This window comes from Gorilla gorilla, chromosome 19 (assembly GCF_029281585.2).
Source record: "Gorilla gorilla gorilla isolate KB3781 chromosome 19, NHGRI_mGorGor1-v2.1_pri, whole genome shotgun sequence".
Lineage (NCBI taxonomy): Eukaryota > Metazoa > Chordata > Mammalia > Primates > Hominidae > Gorilla > Gorilla gorilla.
The window spans coordinates 67,845,854-67,860,234 of NC_073243.2; positions in this window are offsets into that span (position 1 = coordinate 67,845,854).

A 14,381-nucleotide genomic window follows, 5' to 3' on the forward strand; every position below is an offset into this window, starting at 1 on the left:
AAAAGAAAAGAAAATTATTTTGAGTCAATAAAATCTTCCAAGATTAATATCCCCAATCCATCATTCTTAAATGTCTACTCTGTCCCCAAGACCTTGTCAATTCTTTGTATTTAGAAATTTTCCCATATTTTTAATATTGTATGTATTTATTATAATTTAATGCAACAGGAAAATTGCATAGACAGAGGCTTTATGACTCAGTCTTGAGAGTAATCTATCATTTGAGATAGTTGTAGCTGATTTAGCATGTCTCCTGTTGGTTTTATTTTTCCAGCCTAAGTAAAGATGGGTAATCTTGCTGGACACAGCAGATGGGCATAATCTCCCTTCATTTATCTTCTTAATCGACAAAAAAGGAAACCAGCTCTTATCTACTCACAGATTCACTTAAATATTAGCAATTACGTAGCATCAGGCAGTCTAGATGGTTTTTCAATACTCATCCACACAATTTCTAATGTAAATATAGAATTATATGTCCATTATCAAGGCAAAAAAAGATATTCATTAAATGTCATTATAAAATATTTATGCCAATAAGAGTATAATTTGTAATATGAATTCCTACCTAATATTTATTTTCTTTTCACATCAGAGCAGGAGTCACCACAGGACATGATACAAGAAGTGGGAGCCCAAGATGAGGTCATTACTGAATGAGACTCAGTTAGTGTTTAATGCGAAAAGGTCTGGCATCTAAGAAATCAAGTAGTAACCAGGAACTCAGCCATAGCCATTAGAAGCCAATAGATTTAAAAGGAGTGACAGTAGGAAATGGAAGTCAAAACTGGCTATGGTCAAAAGTCTAGAACACAAGTTCTATTCTAAGGCAACTGTTTTATACTTCTTACATCAAAATAGTATAGCCTAAGAAGCCAAACCTATAGATGTAAAAAAAAGCACTTGCAGCTGGTTATAGAATGTTAACAGAAAAAAAAACTGATTAGGAATGGTAGAAAAAAAAGTATTCTGAAGCAATAGATGGTACAAAGGGGAATAAAAGTAGTTAACATGGGCATGTTCCAGTTTCATCCATGATGGAACAGCTATTATTGGACTTAACTTGTTGCTATAAACAAGTATAAAATCTAGACAAAACATATATAACAACTGTTTGCAGGCATTGGACCACAGCCAGTGCAGGGCTATGGTCCTTGAGAAAAAAGAGGCAAACAAGATAAACATCACATAAACCAAGGATTTCTCCCTTCGGGCATTTTCCAAATTATAGCTCAGGAAAATAGAGCCTAAGTAAAGACAGGTAGTCTTGCTGGACACCAGAAACCAAAATCAGAGTTCCGGGTAGCCAAAAGAGCTAGGATTGGAGTGGCTGAGTCTCAGAGAGGAAAAAGCTACAGAAATGGTACCCTAATAATTTGCATAACCTTTTCCCTTAGGTTGTTAGTCAACTTCTAAAGTGTATATATGCAGGGCAAAGCTTGGCAACCTATTTGAGAGCAGCCACTGAGGTGCTAGAGAGCAGAGGAGAGATTTCCAAGGCCATGGAAATCCCTTAGGTCAGCCAGGGATTAGAGACCTAAAGCATTCATTTTACACCACAGAAATGTCTCAAATGTCACAATCCTAGGATATGGATGTGACATTTCCCTAGGTATAAGGGCTGTGCCCAAAAAAAGAGCAAAACTAAAATAGACTTGCTCTCACAAAACTTCAAACTACCTTGGCAAAATAAAAGTGATCTACAAGTAATTTTAGTCTCTGACCAAACAAAATTTAGCACTATTTAGAAGATAACATAAATCAAAGTATCTATGACAAATATACAATGTCAGTTTTCCAATCAAAAATTACTAAATATAGCCAGGCGCAGTGGCCCACGTCTGTAATCCCAGCACTTTGGGAGGCCAAGGTTGGTGGATCACCTGAGGTCAGGAGTTTGAGACCAGCCTGGCCAACATGGTGAAACCCTGTCTCTACTAAAAATACAAAAGTTAGCTGGGCGAGGTGGTAGGCACCTGTAATCTCAGTTACTTGGGAGGCTGAGGCAGGAGAACTGCTGGAACGCAGGAGGCAGAGGTTGCAGTGAACCGAGATCATGCCATTGCACTCCAGCCCAGGCAACAACAGCAGACTCTGTCTCAAAAAAAAAAAAAAAAAGAAAGAAAGAAAGAAAAAGAAAAAAGAAAAGAAAAAAAATGCTAAGAATTAGTTTTAAAATATTCAGTAATTGAGAGATAAAATAATAAATAGAATCAGAAACAGAAATGATTCAAGTAATAAAGCTAACAGACTAACAGATAAGGAATTCAAAATAATTAAGATGAATATATTTAAGAAAAGAGAAAAAAGATAGTCAAAATGAATAAAAAATACAGAATTTCAATCACAGATTAAAATCTATAAAAAGAAACAGACATTCTAGAAAAAAATTATCTAAACTTAAGAATGCATTCTAAAGACTTCAGTGCTGTATTCGTCTGTTCTAACACTGCTAATAAAGACATACCTGAGACTGGGTAACTTATTAAAGAAAAAGGAGGATTAATGGACTTACAGCTCCACATAGCTGGGGAGGCCTCACAACATGGCAGAAGTCAAAGGAGGAGCAAAGGCATATCTTACATGGCAGCAGGCAAGAGAGCCTGTGCAGGGGAACTACCCTTTTATAAATCCATCAGATCTCATGAGACTTATTCACTATCACGAGAACAGCACGGGAAAAACCTGCCCCCATGATCCAATTACCTCCCACCCAGTCCCTCCCACAACTCATGGGGAGACACAGCCAAACCATATCAAGTGCAGACTCGAAGCAACAGAACACTGGATTAGTGCATTTGAAGACAAGTCAACATAAAAATATCTTAATAAAAGTGCTGAAAGGAAAAGAAATTACACAAAGAGCAATTTTGTGTCAGAATGGGGCCAAAGTAACCCTCAACTAAAGGCTTCTAGACATGACCTACCATATATAAAAAATCTTGAAAAGATCTTGAAAAGATCAGTCTTGAAAAGTTCAAAGCGATTCTGAGTAATTCAATGATATCCCACAACAAAACCCAAAAATATTTAGAGAAATACAAAGAATTTATGGGTACGTATTGTTCTTAGCTTCTCATGCTGTACATAAAGTGTTATATTATTTACAGGTAAGCTATAATAAGTTAAAGTTGTCTACTATAAATCTTTGAGTAAGCACTCAAAGCACAGTAGCTAAAATGAAGCTAAAATAAAATCATTAAGAAACAATACAAAAGCAAATTGGAAAATAAGAACAAAAGTGCATGCACACACACATACACAAGGGACAGATGGAAAGCGAATAGCAAGACAGTACATTTATGCTATCATAACAGTGATAGCCAGAATTCTGAAATGACCCCCAAAAATCTATACCCGAATCTCTGGAATCTATGAATATGTTTAGATAGTAAATATGGTTTTGCAGGCCGTATTGTCTCCATTGTAACTACTCAATTCTCCCATTGTAGCCAGAATATTCTAGATATGTAAATGAATGGGAACGACTATGTCCAGTAAAACTTCACTTACAAAAACAGGTGGTGAGCTGGATTTGGCCCACAGACCATAGTTTGCTGACCTCTGACAAAGAACCTCCTAAGAAACCTACAAAAAAAGATACTAAAACCAGTAAGTTAATTTAGCAAAGTCACAGGATATATGGTCAATGTACTAAAATCAGTTGCATTTCTGTATACTAGCAATAAACAATTGAATTTTGAAATTAAAAATATATATAATTTCTAATATATATTTAAGAATAAATTTTTAACAAAGTAGGTAAAAGACTGGTACATCAGAAACTACAAAACATTGCTGAGATAAAGAAGGCCCAAAGAAACAGAAAGACATACTATGTTCATTGCTTGGAAAACTAAATATCTCTAAGATTTCAGTTCTCTCCCATTTGATCAACAACTTAAAGATAATCTCTAAGTAAATATCAACAGCCATTATTGGAGAAAGTTTCATGCAGAATCAAATATTATTTTAACACATACTAAAAGAACCAAGAGAATTCTGAAAAAGAATAAATTAAAAGACTTATACTACCTGATTTACAGACATATTATAAAGCTCCAGTAATCACAGAAGTGTGATATTTACATAAAAACTGATATGCAGATTAATAAAACAGAATACAAAGATGAGAAATAGGCTGACACAAATATGATCAATTGATTTTTGACAAAGTTGTCAAGACAATCCAATTAATTAAAATAATTATTTCAAAAAATGGGGTTGGTAGAAATGAATAAACATGAGAAATGAAGAAGGAAGGGAGAGAAGAATGGAGGAAAAAGAGTCAGGGAGGAAAGAGTCAGGGAGGGAGGAAGGAAGGGAGGGACTTATTTCACAGCATATTAAAAAATCAACTCAAAATGGTTTATGTATCTGAAAGTAAAAGTTAAAAATCTAAAATTTCTAGAAGAAAATATAGGACAAAACTTTAGTGACCTTGAGTTAGGCAAAGATTTCTTAAATAGGACACAACACAAACTGTAAAAGAAAGCTGATAAATTGAACTTTAATCACAATCTTTATGCTCTTCAAAGACACTTTCAAAAATGAAAAGAATGCCACTGACTAGAAGAAAGTATTTGCAAAATATGTATCTGAAAATAGACTTCTATCCATAATATTTAAAGAAATATTTCCACTGAAAAAGACTGACAAACTAATAATAAGGCAAAAAATAATTTTAAAGTAATTTCATTAGAAAGGCATACTGATGACAACACATAAAAAAATGCTTAACATCATTAGTCATCAGGGATATGAAAATCAAAACAACAATGAGACACTATATACACTAACTGGAAAAATAAAAATGAGTAAGACTGATAATACCCAGTGTTCTTGAGGAGAGTGAAAGCAACAGAAGGAAACTCTGGTACATTGTTTAAAATAATGCAAAATAGTATAGCCACTTCGGAAAATAGTTTGGCAGTTTCTTATACCGTTAAGCATGCATTTGCCATATAACAGAACAGGTTCATTTGTAGATATTATATTTACCCAAGATAAATAAAAACCTATGTCCACACAACAGTTTTTATGGGAATGTTCATAGAATGTTTGGGGTAAAGTAAAAGAAGAGAACTAGAGACTCAGCCTGGTAATCTAGGAAACTCTCCCAGATGTTACACAAAAGCACCAAGGTAATACCTCCACAAGCCTGCAAGAGTCACTGCATTGCTGGACTTGAGGTACTCTCTAATGCGATATGTCTGCAGTAACCAAAAACATAGATCACAATACTCAATTCCTTTTGAATACTTGGAAAACCTTCTCAAGAAGGACAGGAGCAAACAAGCCATGACTGTGAAAATTAGAATAAATACCTAACTCTTCATTGAGCAGACATCAACAAGCATCCACAAACATCAAGACTATCCAGAAAAATACTACCTCACCAATCATTAAATAAGGCACCAAAGACCAATCCCAGTATGACAGAAATAGGCAACCTTATACGTAAGTCAAAATAGCCGTGCTGAGGAAGCACAATGAAATTTAAGATAATATAGAGAAGGAATTTTGAATCCTATCAGATAAATTTAACAGAGATCAAATAATTTTTAAAATCCAATCAGAAATTCTGGAGCTGCAAACTGCAATAGGCACACTGAAGAATACATCAGAGTCCTTCAATATCAGAATCAATCAAGCAGAATAAATAATTTGTAAACTTGAAGACAGGCTATTTGAAAATACACAGAGAAGACAAAAGAATGGGGTATCCATCCCCTCAAGCATTTATCCCTTGTATTACAAACAATCCAATTACACTTGTTATTTTTAAATGTTCAGTTAAGTTATTATTGACTACAGTTACTATATTGTGCTATCAAATAGTAGGTCTTATTCATCTTTCTAATTTTTCTGTACAAATTAAATATCCCATCTTCCCCCACCCCCAAATCCCTACTGCCTTTCCCAGTCTCTGGTAACCATCATTTTACTCTCTATGTCAATTGTTCAATTGTTTGGATTTTTAGATCCCACAAATAAGTGAGAACATGCAATGATTGTCTTCTAGGTCTGGCATATTTCACTTAATATAATCATCTACCGTTCTATCAATGTTGTTGCAAATGACAGGATTTCCTTTTTTATGGTTGAATAGTACTCCATTTTGTATATATGCCACATTTTCTTTATCCATTCATGGACATTTAGGCTGCTGGGCACTTAGGTTGATGGACACTTAGGTTATTGGACACTTAGGCTGCTTCCAAATCTTAGCTACTGTAAACCGTGCTACAACAAACATATGAATGCAGATACCTCTTTGATATGCTTATTTCCTTTCTTTCAGGTACATACTAAGCAGCGGTATTGCTGAATTACATGATAGGTCAATTTTTAGTTCTGTAAGGAACCTCTAAAATGTTCTCCATAGTACTAATTTACATTCCCACCAACAGTGTACAAGTTTTCCCTTTTCAGCATTTGTTATAACCTGTCTTTTGGACGTAAGCCATTTTAACTGGAGATCATATCTCATTGTGGTTTTGATTTGCATTTCTCTGATGATTAATGATGCTGGGCACCTTATTATACGCCTGTTTGCCATCTGAATATCTTCTTTTGAGAAATGTCTATTCAGATCTTTCTCCCATTTTGTGATCAAATTATTAGTTTTTTTCCAATAGTGTTGAGTTTCTAATATATTCTAGTTATTAATTCCTTGTCAGATGGGTAGTGTACAACCTTTTTATCTCATCCTGTGGGTTGTGTCTTCACTTGGATAATGGCATCCTTTGCTGTGCAGAAACTTTTTAACTTGATGTGATCTCATTTGTTCATTGAAGTTTGGGTTGCCTCTGTTTGGGAAGTATTGCTCAGGAAATCTTTGCCCAGACAAATGTCCTGGATATTTTCCCCAAAGTTTTCTTGTAGTAGTTTCATATTTTGAGGTCTTAGATTGAAGACTTTAATTCATTTTGATTTGATTTTTGTATGTGGTGAGAGATAGGGTTCTAGTTTCATTCTTCTGCATATGGATATCCAGTTTTCCCAGCACCATTTATTGAAGAGACTGTCTTTTCCTCCATGTATGTTCTTGGCACCTCTGTAGAAAATGGGTTCACTGTAGGTGTATGGATTTGTTTCTGGGTTCACAATTCTGTTCCATTGGTTGCTGCGTATGTTTTTATGCAAGTATTATGCTGTTTTGGTTACTATCACTCTAAGAATTATTTGAAGTCAGGTAATGTGATTCCTCCAGTTTTCTTCTCTTTGCTTGGGATAGCTTTGGCTATTCTGGGGTTTTTGTTTTTCCATATAAATTTTAGAATTGTATTTTCTATTTATGCAAAGAATATCATTGGTATTTTGATAGGGATTGCATTGAATCTGTAGAGTGCTTTAGCTAGTATGGACATTTTAACAATATTCATGCTTCCAATCCATGAACATGGAATATCTTTCCATTTCTTGATGTTCTCTTTAATTTCTTTTACCAGTGTTTTATAGTTTTCATGGTAGAGATCTTTCACTTCTTTTTGGTTAACTCCTAGGTGTTTAGTTTTTTCTGTAGCTATTGCAAATGTGATTACATTTTCATTTCTTTTTCACATGTTCATTGTTGGCATATAGAAATGCTACTGATTTTTGCAGGTTGTTTTTGTATCCTGCAACTTGACTGAGTTTGTGTATCAATTCTAATAGCTTTCTTGTGGAACGCTTCAGTGTTTTCAAACATAAAATTATATATCATCTACAAACAAAGATAATTTGGCTCCTTTCTTTCCAATTTGGATGTCTTTACCTGTTTCTCTTTTCTAATTGTTCTAGCTAGGACTTCCCATACCATGTTGAATAACAGTGGTAAAAGTGGGCATACGTGTCGTGTTCCAGATCACAGAGGAAAGGCTTTCAGTTTCTCCCCATTCAGTATGATACTAGCTGTGGGTCTGCTGTACTTGGCTTTTATTATGTTGAAGTATTTTTCCTTCTATCCACAGATTTTGAGGGTTTTTATCATGATTGTATGCTGAATTTTATCAAATGCTTTTACAGCATCAATTGAAATGGTTATAAGATTTTTATTCTTCATTCTGTTGATATGATGTTTCACAATGATTGATTTGCATATGTTGAACCATCTTTGCATCCCAGGGATGAATCTCACTTGGTCATGTCATTTTAATGTATTGTTGAATTAGGTTTGCTAGTATTTTGTTGAGGATGTTTGTATCAATATTGATGAGAGATATTAGCCTGTAGTTTTCTTTTTTGGATGTGTCTTTTTCTGTTTTTGCTATCAGGGTCACTCTGGTCTCGAAGAATGAGTGTGGAAGCATTCCATCTTCCTCTATTTTTTGAAATAGTTTGAGTAGGATTGATAATAATTCTTCTTTAAATGTTTGGTAGCATTCAGCAAGGAAGCCATCAAGCCCCAAGATTTCTTTACTGAGAGACTTTTTATAATGGGTTCAATATCATTACTTTTTTGGGGGGGGGTCAATTCAAGTTTTAGATTCCATCCCTGTTCAATTTGGGTAAGTTTTTGTTTGTTTGTTTTTTATTATACTTTAGTTTTAGGGTACATGTGCACAACGTGCAGGTTAGTTACATATGTAAACATGTTTTATGTGTCTAGGAATTTTTCCATTTCTTTGAGATTTTCCAATTTCTTGGCATATAGTTGCTCATATTGGCCACTAAAGATCTTTTGAATTTCTGCAGTATCAGGTATAATGTCTCCTTTTTCATCTCTGATTTTATTTGTATCTGCTCTCTTTTTCTCTTAAGGAGTATGTCCAAAGCTTTGTCAATTTTGTTTGACTTTTCAAAAAAACAACTTTCGGTTTCATTAATCTTTTGGGTTTTTTTAAATTTCAATTTCTTTTATTTCTGCCCTGATATTTATTATTTCTTTTCTTCAACTAATTTTGGATTCGTTTGTTCTTGCTTTTCTAGTTATTTAAGATGTGTGGTGAGACTTTTCATTTGGAGGTTTTCCTCTTTTGATGTAGGCACTTATAACTATAAACTTGCCTTTAGTACTGCTTTTGCTATATCGCATCAGTTTTGGTATGTTGTTTCTATTATCATTTGTTTCAAAATTTTTTTCAGTTTCCTTCTAATTTCTTCATTAACCCACTGGTCACTAAGAAGCATATTGTTTAATTTTCACACATTTGTATAGTTTCCAAAATTCCTCTTGTTAATTTCTAGTTTTATTCCATTGTGATCAGAGAAGATACTTGATAGTATTTCAATTTTTTTGGAATATTTTAACACTTGTTTTCTGACCTAACATACAGTCTCTCTTTGAGAATGATCCATGTGCTGAAGAAAAGAATGTGTATTCTGCAGCTCTTCAATGCAATGTTCTGTGAATATGTATTAGATCCATTACAGTGCAGATTAAGTCTGATGTTTCTTTGTTGATTTTCTGTCTGGAAGATCTGTCCAGTGCTAAAAGTGAGGTGTTAAAGTCTCCAGCTATTATTGTATTGGGGCCCATTTCTCTCTTTATGTCTAGTAATGTTTGCTTTATATATCTGGGTGATCCATTGTTAAGTCCATATATATTTAAAATTGTTATATCCTTTTGCTGAATTGGCTCCTTTATCATTATGTAGTGATCTTCTTCGTTTCTTCTTACAGTTTTTCTCTTGGAATCTATTTTGTCTGATGTAAGTATGGTGACTCCTGCTGTTTTTTGATTTCCATTGGGATGGAATGTCTTCCTTCATCCTTTTATTTTCAGTGTATGTGTATCTTTATAGGTGAACTGTGTTTCTTCTAAGCTACAGATCAATAGATCTTGTTTTTTCCTCCATTCAGCCTGTCTCTGTATTTTGATTGGAGAGGTTAGTCCATTTGCATTCAATGTTATTACTGATAAGTAAGGACTTACTTCTGCAATTTTGTCATTTTCTGGTTCTTTCTTTTCTTTTTGTCTTCCTTTAGTGAAGATGATTTTCTCTGGTAATATGACTTAGTTTTTTGCTTTTTATTTTTTGTATAATTTTGTATAATTTTAGTTTAAGGTTACCATGAGGCTTGCAAATACTATCTTGTAACCCATTATTTTAACCTGATAACAACACTGCATAAACAAATGAAAAAACAAGCAAAAAAAAATGAAAACTCTACACCTTAACTTTCTCCCCCTCACTTTTAATCATTTTGTTGTTTTTATTTTTATATTACTGTACTGTCTATGTCTTGAAGAGTTGTTGTAATTCTTATTTTTGATTGGTACATTGTTTAGTCTTTCTTCTTAGGATAAGAGTACGTTACACACCACAGTTACAGTTTTATAATATTTTGAGGTTTTCTGTGTACTTAACTATTACCGGTGAGCTTTGTACCTTCAGGTGGGTACTTATTGCTTATTAATGTCCTTCTCTTTCTGATTGAAGTACACCCGTTAGCATTTCTTGTATGACAGGTCTGGTGTTGATGAAATCCCTCAGCTTTTGTTTGTCTGGGAATGTCTTGAGTTCTCCATGTCTGAGGGATATTTTTGCCAGATATACTAGTCTACAGTGAAAGGTTTTTTTTTCCTTCAGCACTTTAAATATGTCATGCCACTCTCTTCTAGCCTTTAATATTTCCATTGAAAATTCTACTGCCAGGCATATTGGAGCTCCATTTTAAGTTATTTGTTTTGTTTCCCTTGCTGCTTTTAAAATCCTTTCTTTAACTTTGATGTTTGGGAGTTTCATCATTAAATGCCTTGAGGTAGTCTTCTTCGGGTTAAATCTCATTGATGTTCTATAACCTTGTATTTGGATGTTCATTCCTTTTTCAAGGTTTAAGAAGTTCTCTATTGTTATCCTATTAATTAAACTATATACCCCTATCTCTTTCTCTCTCTTCTCTTTAAGGAGAATAACTCAGATTTGCCCCCTTTGAGGCTATTTTCTAGATCCTGTAGGCATGCTTCACTGTTTTTTATTCTTTTTTCTTTGTCTCCTCTGACTGTATTTTCATTTAGCCTGTCTTCAACCTCACTAATTCTTTCTTCTGCCTGATCCATTCTGCTATTGAAGGACTCTAATGCATTCTTCAGTATGCCTATTGCATTTTTTGGCTCCAGAATTTCTGCTTGATTCTTTTAATTATTTCAATATCTTTGTTAAATTTATATGATAGAATTCTGAACTCATTTGCTGTGTTATCTTGAATACTTTGAGTTTCCTCAACACAGCTATTTTAAATTCTCTGTCTGAAAGGTCACATATCTCTGTTTTTCCAGGATTGGTCTCTGGTGCCTTATTTAGTTCATTTGGTGATGTCATATTTTCCTGGATGATGTTGATGCTAGTAGACATTGTCAGTGTCTGGCCATCGAAGAGTTAGGTATTTATTGTACTCTTCACTGTCTGAGCTTATTTGTAGCTTTTCTTCTTGGGAAGGATTTCCAAATATTTGAAAGAAGTTGGGTGTTGTGATCTAAGCTGTATCTGCTTTAGGGAGCACCCCAAGCCCAGTAACACTGTGGTTGTTGCAGATTCTTAGAGATACCGCCTTGATGGTCTTGGACAAAATCTAGGAGAATTCTCTGGATTATCAAGCACAGACTCTTGTCTTTTCTCACTTTCTCCTAAACAAACAGGGCCGCTCTCTTTGTTCTAATACTGGGGGTGAAGAAGCTGGGGGTAAAAAGACATAAGCACCCCTATGGCCACCACCACTCTAACTGCTCTGGGTCTCACCCAAGGCCTGCTGTAACAACTCCCTGTGTACTGCCTATGTTCAGCCAAAGCCCAGGGGCTCCACAATCAGCCAGTGGCAAAGCCAGCAAAGCCTGTGTCCTTCCCTTCTGGGTGGAAAGGTCTTCTCTTCCCGAGGTGGGTCCAGAGGCACCATCCAGTAATCAGAGACTAGAATCAGAAACCTTAGAAGTCTACCTGTTGTTCTACTGTAGTGTAGCTGAGCTGGCACTCAAACCACTAGTTCCCATCTTTTTTTCACCTTTCTAAAGGCAGAGGAACCTCACTCTATGGCCACCCCCACCCCAGGCCACAAGAAGTAACCCCAGACTACCACCAATGTCCCTTAAGGGCCAAGGTCTCTTAAGTCAGTTTGTAGTGAATTCTGCCTTGCCTGGGACTCACTCTTCATGGCAGTGAGCTCTCCCCTGGCTCAGGGTGGATTCAATAATGCCATCCAAAAGTAAAGTCAAGTCCTAGAGTCAGGGACCCCAAGAGCCCACTTGGTGCTCTATCCCGCTGCGACTGTGCTGGTACCTAATGTGTAAGACAAAGCCCCCTTTACTTTTCCCTCTGCTTTTCTCAATACTTTCCCTCTACTTTTCCCTCTGCTTTGCCCTATAGCCACCACAACTGGTAATGTGCTCAGTCTCACCTGAAGCCAGCAAGTCTCAGAGGCTCACTCAAGGCTCTTGACATAGTACCTGGGTATTGGGGCTGGTTATTCATGGCTCTTCAGATAGCAGGTGATTAATGCTGCCAGGACTGGGTCTTTTCCTTCAAGGCAGTGGGTTCCCTTCTGGTCCAGGGTGTGTCCTTAAATGTTGTCCAGGTGCTAGATCCTGGAACGGGGGCCTCATGACTCTTACTGATGCCCTATCCTGCTGTGGCTAAGCTGGTATCGAAGATGCAAGACAAAGTCTTACCCACTCTTTCCCCTCCTCTCGTCAAGCAGATAGAAGGAGTCTCTTTTGGAGCCATGAGGTATGCAACCTGGATTTAGGGGAGGGCTAATGCCACCAACTCCCTTAGCAACCCTGACTGGTGTCTCAATAGGTCATGTGCCCCTGGAGTCCACTGTCTCTGGGCCTAGTTCAGCACTTGAACTTGCCTAAAAGTTGCCATCCTTATGGCCTAGACTGCCTTTCAACTTCATTTAGAGACACAGAGCACTGTAGTCCATGGTGGCAAAGTTTGCTAGAACTCAAGTTTGGCACTCTGGGATTGGTGATTCCGCTCTCACTAGGGCTGGTTTAAATGCTCCCCCTGTGGGAGGGCATCAGCTGAGTTTGGTCCAGCTTTCCTTTATGCTCTAACAGGACAGCACTGAGCTCAGTCCCTCCCAGTTGTTGTGTTCTCCTTCCCTCAGTGCCTAGAAATGTTCTCTGCACCACATACTGCTGCAGGGGCTGGGGAGGGGCGGTGTTGGTGATTCAAGACTGTCTTTTCTATCTCTTCAGTGCTTCTTCCAGCTATATGAAGATAAAACTGGGTACTATGAGGGCTCACCTGATTTTAGGTTCTTATGAAGGTGTTTCTTCTACATAGATAGTTGTTAAATTGGTGTCCTTGCCAAGGAGACAATGAGTGGAGCCTTCTATTATACCATCTTCCTCCACTTGTGATATGATTTGGCTATGTCCTCACCCAAATCTTATCTTGAATTCCCACATGTCACGGGAGAAACCTAATGGAAGTAACTGAATCATGGGGGCAGGTCTTTCCCATTCAGCTCTTATGAGAGTGAATAAGTCTCACAAGATCTGATGGTTTTAGAAAGGGGAGTTTCCCTGCATAAGCTCTCGTATTTTGATTGTTGCCATGTGAGACATGCCTTTCACTCTCTGCCATGATTGTGAGGCCTCTCCTTCTGCCATGTGAGTCCACATGGACCTGTAAGTCCATTAAGCCTCTTTCTTTTGTAAATTGCCCAGTTTTGGGTATGTTTTTATCAGCAGCATGAAAACAGACTAATAAAACCTGTCTCCCCAAATTATAATATATTTATACAGTGGAATAACATGCAGCCATAAGAAATAATAAGGAGTTACTATACAGGAGGATCTCTAATATCTTCTAAGGTTAAAACAAGTATAGAGTCCTATCAATAAATAAAAAATGAAAAAAGTCAGTGTGTATATAGGTATATAATACAAATATTTCTGAAAAGAAATATATTGGTTGTCTGTGAGAAGAGGAGTGGCTGAGGTTCAGGAATAGGAGAGACGTTTCTCTGAATTCTCTATTCTATGAATTGTGAACCATCTAAATACATTACATATTGGAAAAATTTAGTAAAATAATTGGGTTACAGAGAAAAAAATACAAAAACAAACAGTAAAAGGCCACTTGAAATTCTAAACTCTAATCTAGTCAATATAATCTAGAGGTATTTGGCAGAGCACTCTAAAGAAGAATAACCACAATTTGAAAACTTGATTTTTTTTTAAATTTCTCAATTTCTAATTATTACCCAACAACATGTATTGAGCATTTTAGTTAAATAAAAGCATCCATAGACAAAAGCTTTCTAGTGAATTAAATTAAGTTGAATCTAAAATTAAAACTTTATTGTGGTTCTGTCCAATGGCAATTTCTCAAATCAAAGAAGGAGATGGCATCTTTTCTAGCTTTTCAAAACAGTTTGACATTTAGTTTTACCTAGTACTGATTTAACTTACTAAAAATCAGCAAACACAGTTTTTAGCCATGTTTTTC